Genomic DNA, 7,792 nt, shown 5'->3' on the forward strand with positions numbered 1-7,792 from the left:
TACTTTGATGAGTAGTGACTGGGCTGTTAAAAGCTTTCAAACGGCCAGCTAAAATACAACTACTGGTCTCCTCCCGTCTGGAGCAAAGGAGAAGGAAGAAAATCAAAGACTCAATGAAACAATTAGCCCAGAGGACTAATGGACCACACGAATCACAGCCTGCACTAGCCTGAGACCGGAAGAACTAAATGGTGCCCAGCTATCACTACCGACTGCTCTGTTTCAGATCACAATAGAAGATTACGGATGGAGTGGGGAAAGAATGTAGAACAAAATTCAGAATCATAACAAAAAGACCACATTTACTAGTCTAATAGAGCCTGGTGGAACGCCTGAGACCATGGCTCTTAGACACCCTTCAAACCTGGAACTGAACCCACTCCTGGAGATCACCTTGCAACCACAGTGGACAGGCCTGTAAAGTGAACAGTAAGACCCGGGAGGAAAGAGCTCCTCAGTGCAATCAACCAAATGAGACCAAAAGGGCAGCATTTACCCAAAAACAAAGTTCAGAAGGCATGAAGGAACAAGAAAGATGGCTAAGAGGTAAGGAGGAACCCATGGAGGAAGTGGGCAGAGTGCTATTTCATGGAGGGGATTGCAACTAAGGTCACTAAACAAAATGTGTATAAATTGTTGAATGGAAAACTAATTTGCTCTTTAAAGTCTCACCCAAACCAAACACACACACACACACACACACACACACACACACAAAGCCAGGTAGGTAGATCCATCTTCTCTGGCCTACCTGCCCAACTGCAACCTTCCCTCTTTCAAATTTCTTAAAACTCCTTCCCTGCCAAAGACCTTTTCACAACTGGAGACCCAAGTCGTGCATGCAGTGACATGGCCAGTATGGAATAAAGGAAGCAAACTCCAGCCTCCAGATTGAAGACAGAGCACAAAAAGAGAAGATGGGTGCTCCAGACTGCGCTATTATTAAACTGGGCAATTTCTTGCATCTCTCTAGGCTTGCATTTGCCTATAAAATGGAAAACAATCATGCCGGCTGTTTTTGTTATTAATATAGTACAGTGTTACATCTCTGAACCTCAGCTCAATAAAACACACACACACACAGAGAAACTGCCAGTTGCTTAGCTTGTTTCTCTCATTTAGGCTGCAGGTCCACAGGGCAGAACCTTTTGTTCCTTTGTACCACAGCTGCTACTGAGTAAAAGTCATCAGTAATGAGAATATTGGGAACACATTGCAGCCACTGTTCCTGTGTTTTCCAGACATTGCTCACCAACCAGGCACCAGTCCCCAGGGTGAGACCAGAGTGCAAAGCCAATGACCTAATCCATTAGTGATAAAGCTGCTTGGCCGCTGAGTCCAGACAACTGTGGAAGACCAACCCATTCATTCATTCAGCAAAAGTTTATTGAGTACCTACTGTGTGCCTAAAATTGTGCCCGTTGCTATGAATGCTGTGTCCAATATGACTCCTCTCCTTATAGAGCTTATTGTTGTCCAATGCACCATGACCACTGGCTCTTGTTAGAGGCTAGAATCATTGTTAACATGGGATCTATTCTCTCAGTTCTTGCTTCTGTTGACCCAATTCCTGGTTAAGTATTTACCTGCACAGGTTCCCCTTCAGGAAATTCCTGAGATTCCTCCACTTTTCAGGATTCTTTCTCAGTCCTCAGGGTGCTGAGAGCATGGTTCTAGGCCTCTGCAAAATTCTTGGGTGACCAGAATTGTCTAGCTATGGCTCAAAGTTGTAGTTCCACCATTATGAAAATATGGAACCCTCCACCTCCATCTTCACCACCATTTTTCTCCTCTCTCTCTCTCTCACTCACACACACACACACACACACACACACACAGGGACACAGTGCACTCTGTTCTAGAAGTTCTCCCAACATGAAATGAGGGATTAGCCAGCAAATCTCCCTGCCTCTCATTGAGCCTATTGACTCAGGATTATTTCTTCCAGGAGGGGATGGCTTTAAATTTGTGCCTAAAGTTCTCCCAGTGTGGCCGTGGACACTGTGCCTGGGCCACTGCCCTCCTGATACCACCATTTCCCCAATTGTAAAATGAGGCATAAATCAGAGCTCTTTAGTTGAGAGCAATAAGAGTAACTCTAAACAAAACAAGATAAGAAACCCATTGTCACTGAGTCAATTTGGACTCAGAGCAACCCTATAGGACAGAGTAAAACTGCCCCACGGGGTTTCCAAGGCTGAATCTTTATGGAAGCAGACCTCGGGAGAAAGAAACAATTCTAGCTAGCCTAATTTTTTTTTATTATTATTATTTTTTTTAATGTGATGGTGGGAGTTATCTACTGGCAAGGTCTGGAGATCAGAAAGATGGGCTGTGAAGCAAAAATTAAGGGGCAGGACCTTGAGTGAAGACAGAGGGGCCAGGTCACAGAAACCGATAGAAAATCTCTTCTGGTGAGGCCATGAATCAGCTCTAACCACTTTAGTCCCTGCGTTACCGAAAACTAACCAAACTCACCCCCGTTGAGTCGGACCCGACTCATAACGGCCCCTCCTCCTTGGGTTTCCAAGGAGTGGCTGATGGGTTTAAATAGCCCACCTTCTGGTTAGCAGTCAAATGCCGTAGGCACTATGCCACCAGAGCTCCTAGTCCCTGCATTGGGCTATTCAAAATGCAAATTCCCAGAGAAAAAGCCCGATTAGCAGAAGTTGGTAACCAGGAAAGGGTGTGCCATCTCGACAGTCCAACGAAGTCCCTTTGTAACGTCATTATCGTTGTTAGATGCCATGGGGTCAGCGCTGACTCACAGCGACCCTGTATACAACAGAACAAAACATGCCCTGTCCCGCACCAGTTCCACACCTGAGCCCACTGTCACAGCCACTGTGTTAATCCATCTCGTTGAGGGCCTTCTCCTTTTTTGACCAGAAGTCTGGCGGTTCAAACCCACCAGCCCCTCCTAGGAAGGAAGACTGGGCTATCTACTTCCGTAGAGGTACTGCCTTGGAAACCCAGGGACGGGTCACTATGAGTCAAAGTCAACTCGAGGGCAATGAGCCTTCTGTCTGGTCTCCACTTCACCAAGCATGATACCCATCTCCAAGGAACAGTCCCTTCTGATGACATGACCAAAGTAGCAAGGAGCATTCCAGCTGCACTTCTTCTAGGACAGATCTGTTGTTCTTCTGGCAGTCTGTGGTACTTTCAGCATTCTTTGCCAACACCACTGCTCGAAAGCATCAACTCTTCTTCAGTCTTCTTTATTCATTATCGAGCTCTCATATGCATAAGAGGAGACTGAAAACACCATGGTTTGGGTTAGGCACACCTTAGTCATAAAAGAGACATCTTTGCTCTTTAGCACCTTAAAGAGGTGTTTTGCAGCAGATTTCCCCAGTGCAATACATCATCTGATTTCTTGACTGCTGCTTCCACTGGTGTTGATTTTTGAGTGCCTTCCGACCTACTGGGCACATCTTTCAGCACTACATTGGACTATGGTTCAGAGCTATTCATAAAGTTTTCCAGTAATATATCAGACAGTTTCATTGCTATTCCTAAGGCTTTCAGTGGCTAATTCTTTAAGAAGTGGATGGCTCCTTCCTTCTTCTAAGTCTGTCTTAGTCTGGAAGCTCTGCTGAAATCTGTCCACCATGGGTGACCTTGCTGGTATCTGAAATACTGGTGGCATGGCCTCCAGCCTCATAGCAACACACAAGCCACCACAGTACGACAAACTAACAGATGAGTGGTGGCCCTTTGTCATGGGGAGGGTAACTCCCCAAGAGAAAATTGAGGCGCTGTTACCAGAAGGGAGGCAAAAGTTGCAGCCAGCCACTTTAAGAGGGTTGGACTCTGAACTTGCTGTTAGGTCCTCTCAGCCCTGGAAATTCTGCAAGATAAACTAAGGCAATGATTTTCAAATCTTTTTATTTTAAACAGGACATTTCCTCAAAGGAGTGCTGGTAAGTTAGTGGTTAAAGCATCTGACTGATAACCAAAAGGTCAGTGGCTCAAACCCACCAGCCACTCCGTGGGAGGAAAAATGAGACAGTCTGCTTCCAAAAAAAAAAGATTTACAGCCCCACGGGGCAGTTCTACATTGTCCTAAAGGGTCAACATGAGTCAGAAATTGACTTGATGGCAGTGGGTTTTGGTGTATTTTTCCTCAAGTGAAATCTTAAGGAGAAAACTCATTATATACACATTAAAGCAGTTTTCAATTGTAAAACTTTGTAATGATGCACACAAAAATTTGAAATCAAAGATCAGAGATAACAGTTGCCCTAGTCTATCAGCCTCAGCACCCCGTTGACTTGTGTCCTGTGTTTTGGCTGCACAGATCTGGAAAAGGCCTAATCCACACAGAGAAGTTGTTACAAAAGGTTTTAACAGCTTCCCTATGATCTCACAGAATTCTTCTAGAAACAGAAACAGCCAGAGGTTCATTTCAAAATCTGGTCCAGGTGGTCTCCAATATGTTAAAATTTGGCACACTGCCCCATTTACACGTGTGTTTTTATTATGTTTTGTAAAAGGCAGCAATATTTTTTAAAGTAGAACTGAAGCTTATGGTTCCACAGAAACAATATACTTTGTAGACCCATAGGCCAACATAAATGGCAAGCATCGGATCCTTATTCTAAGTTCCACCATGTGTTTGAACAACCACAGATGTAGCATCACTACCCACTGTCCTGGAAATTAACCCCAGTCATACAATAGCATTTTAAAGAAATGGAACTCCAACAGCTAATTCCCAAGCATGAAGAGACAAGATAGGTAAAGAAAAGAAGTTGACTTGAACTGAATTAGTCAAACCACTTGTCACAAATTCAGATTAGCCTAGAGTAGACTTGTTGCTTTCTTCTTCCATGTACCAGTGTATTTTTTGTGGGGTATAGGGTGTGTGCTGTAGTAGGGAGGGTGCCATTTGTTTCATTGAGAAAATTCCATGAAGTCATCAAATGTCCATCTTCACTCCAGAAAGGACTTTTCTACTGATGGCTTGTAGAGAGACAGCATCTACTTGCCAGCTGTCTCAGCCAGATATGGGAGTTGTGGGGTCTACCAGATAGCACCACTTGGTGATGAGGAAAATTGTGCCTTCCTGTTTCATAGGAGCCACAACAAATAGCTTCATTCTATTGGTTCCTAAAGGGTTGCACACACCTTCCAGGGCTCCTCTTTAGAATTTCTGGACCCAGTGCCTGAGTAGACTACCAGAGCAGTATTGAAAACACCACTGCTTGAGAGAGAGAGGGGAAAAAACAGAATTATAATAAAATACTCTTCCCAATCAGGTAAGACTAATTTGGAGAGGTCAGTTTTACAAGCTCTTGGGTGAGCTGATTCCTCATCCCCAAATCAAAAGTAAGAGCCTCATTGGTTTGAGTGAATAAGCACTGGGAAAAAAATCAGTTCTTTCTCTAATTATTTAACCCAATATCTATCAACATCTAGAATTCTGCATAATGTCAAATGCAGCAGTGGTAAAGTAGACATGGTTGAAGGGTATAGGAAGAGTGGAGGATGGTACAGCCCGTGGGGAGCTGGGAAATGAAGTGGAGAATTGGAGGATTTGATGAGAAGGAGATACTGCCTGAGGAGTTGACTTCACTGGGGGGTTGATGCCTACCCCAATGGAAGAACACTTCCGTTCCCCAGTCTCTATTGATCTAGGAATTAGTTGATCCCCTTTAGACACACAACCCCACTACCACCACTGCCTAAAGGTCCAGCTGTACTACAGCACTCCATGTAACATCCACACCAGAAACATGGAGTCCTCTGCACTCACCGAACCCTCTGGTGGGCCCTGAGGTGCCACCCTGATGTGGCTTACTGCCCCTTGACAGGGTCCCCAGGGCTGCTGCTCACAGCTTGAGGCCTGTGTTATCTGTGATAATCACATCACACTAACAATGACTCTTCACTGAGCAGCTACTTAAAGCCAGGCATGATACTTAAGCTATCTAATTTGCTTCTCACAACAAACCTTTAAGGTAAATATTATTACAATTAAAGGAACTGGGTTCAGAGAGTAATAGGCCTAGACCTCACATCTCAGCAATGGGATTCAAATCCAACCCATCTCATCCCAAAGCCTTGACCACTAGGCCACTGAAAGCCAGGTGTGGAAGACTCTGCCTAGAGCCAACACCTTACAAGAGACTCAGCCCAAGAGGTGCTCCCAACAGAGTGCCCCTTTGACTCTCCAGTATACTGCTAGAAGACCTTGTCAGTGCTATTTGGGGAGTGCTTTCTCCAAAGGAGCTCCTGGAGGGGAAGGGCTGTACCTTCTCTTGGGTCAAGAGACCATGAAAAAAATTACCAACTAAAAAAAGTCCTGGCCCAGACGGTTTCACCAGAGAATTCTACAAAACATTCAGAGAAGAACTGATACCAATCCTACTCAAACTATTCCAAAACATAGAAAAGGATGGAATCCTCCCTAACTCATTTTATGAAGCAAGCATAACCTTGATACCAAAACCAGGCAAAGACATCACTCAAAAGGAAAACTACAGACCAATATCCCTCATGAACATAGATGCAAAAATCTTCAACAAAATCCTAGCCAATAGACTGCAACAACATATCGAGAAAATCATTCATCATGACCAAATGGGGTTCATATCAGGTATGCAGGAATGGTTCAACATTAGAAAAACAATCAACGTCATCCACCACGTAAATAAAACAAAGGAGAAGAACCACATGAGCATATCAACTGATGCAGAAAAGGCATTTGATAAAATCCAACACCCATTACTGATCAAGACTCTCAGCAAAATAGGAATAGAAGGGACATTCCTCAACATAATAAAGGGCATTTATGTAAAATCAACAGCCAACATTACCCTCAATGGAGAGAGACTGAAACCATTCCTCTTGAGAACAGGAACCAGACAAGGATGCCCACTATCACCACTTCTATTCAACATTGTACTGGAAGTACTAGCCAGGGCCATAAGGCAAGAAAGGGAAATCAAAGGCATCCAAATTGGTAAGGAAGAAGTCAAACTATCCCTATTTGCTCATGATATGATCCTATACCTAGAAAACCCAAGAGACTCTGTCAAAAATCTACTGGAACTAATTGAAAGATTTAGCATCATGGCAGGATATAAGATCAACATCCAAAAATCAGTTGGACTCCTCTACACCAGCAAAAAGATTGCTGAAAAAGAAATAAGGAAATCAATACCGTTTACAATAGCTACCAAAAAAATAAAATACTTGGGAATAAATCTTACCAGGGACACAAAAGACCTCTACCAAGAAAACTATAAAAAACTACTTCAAGAAACCATAAGAGATCTACATAAATGGAAGAATATCCCTTGCTCGTGGATAGAAAGATTGAACATTGTAAAAATGTCAGTTCTACCCAAAGCAAGCTATACATTCAATGCAATCCCAATCCAGAGTCCATCAACATTCTTTAGGCATATGGAAAAACCAATCACTAACTTTATATGGAAAAGAAAGAGACCTTGGATAAGCAAAGCACTATCTATCGAAGATGAAAAACAAAGTAGGAGGTCTCACACTGCCGGATCTCAAAACCTACTACACTGCCTGGTATTGGTTTAATGACAGATGCATAGACCAACGGAATAGAATTGAGAACCCACAAATAGATCCATCGGCCTATAGTCAGCTGATCTTTGACAAAGGACCAAAATCAATTAAATGGGGAAGAGAATGTTTGTTTAATAAATAGTGCTGGCAAAACTGGAGATCCATTTGCGGAAAAATAAAACAAGATCTGTACCTTACACCATACACAAAAACGAACTCCAGATGGATCAAAGACTTAAATGTG

Source organism: Orycteropus afer, unplaced genomic scaffold, assembly GCF_000298275.1.
Source record: "Orycteropus afer afer isolate SDZICR_OR568_19922 unplaced genomic scaffold, OryAfe1.0 scaffold00020, whole genome shotgun sequence".
NCBI lineage: Eukaryota > Metazoa > Chordata > Mammalia > Tubulidentata > Orycteropodidae > Orycteropus > Orycteropus afer.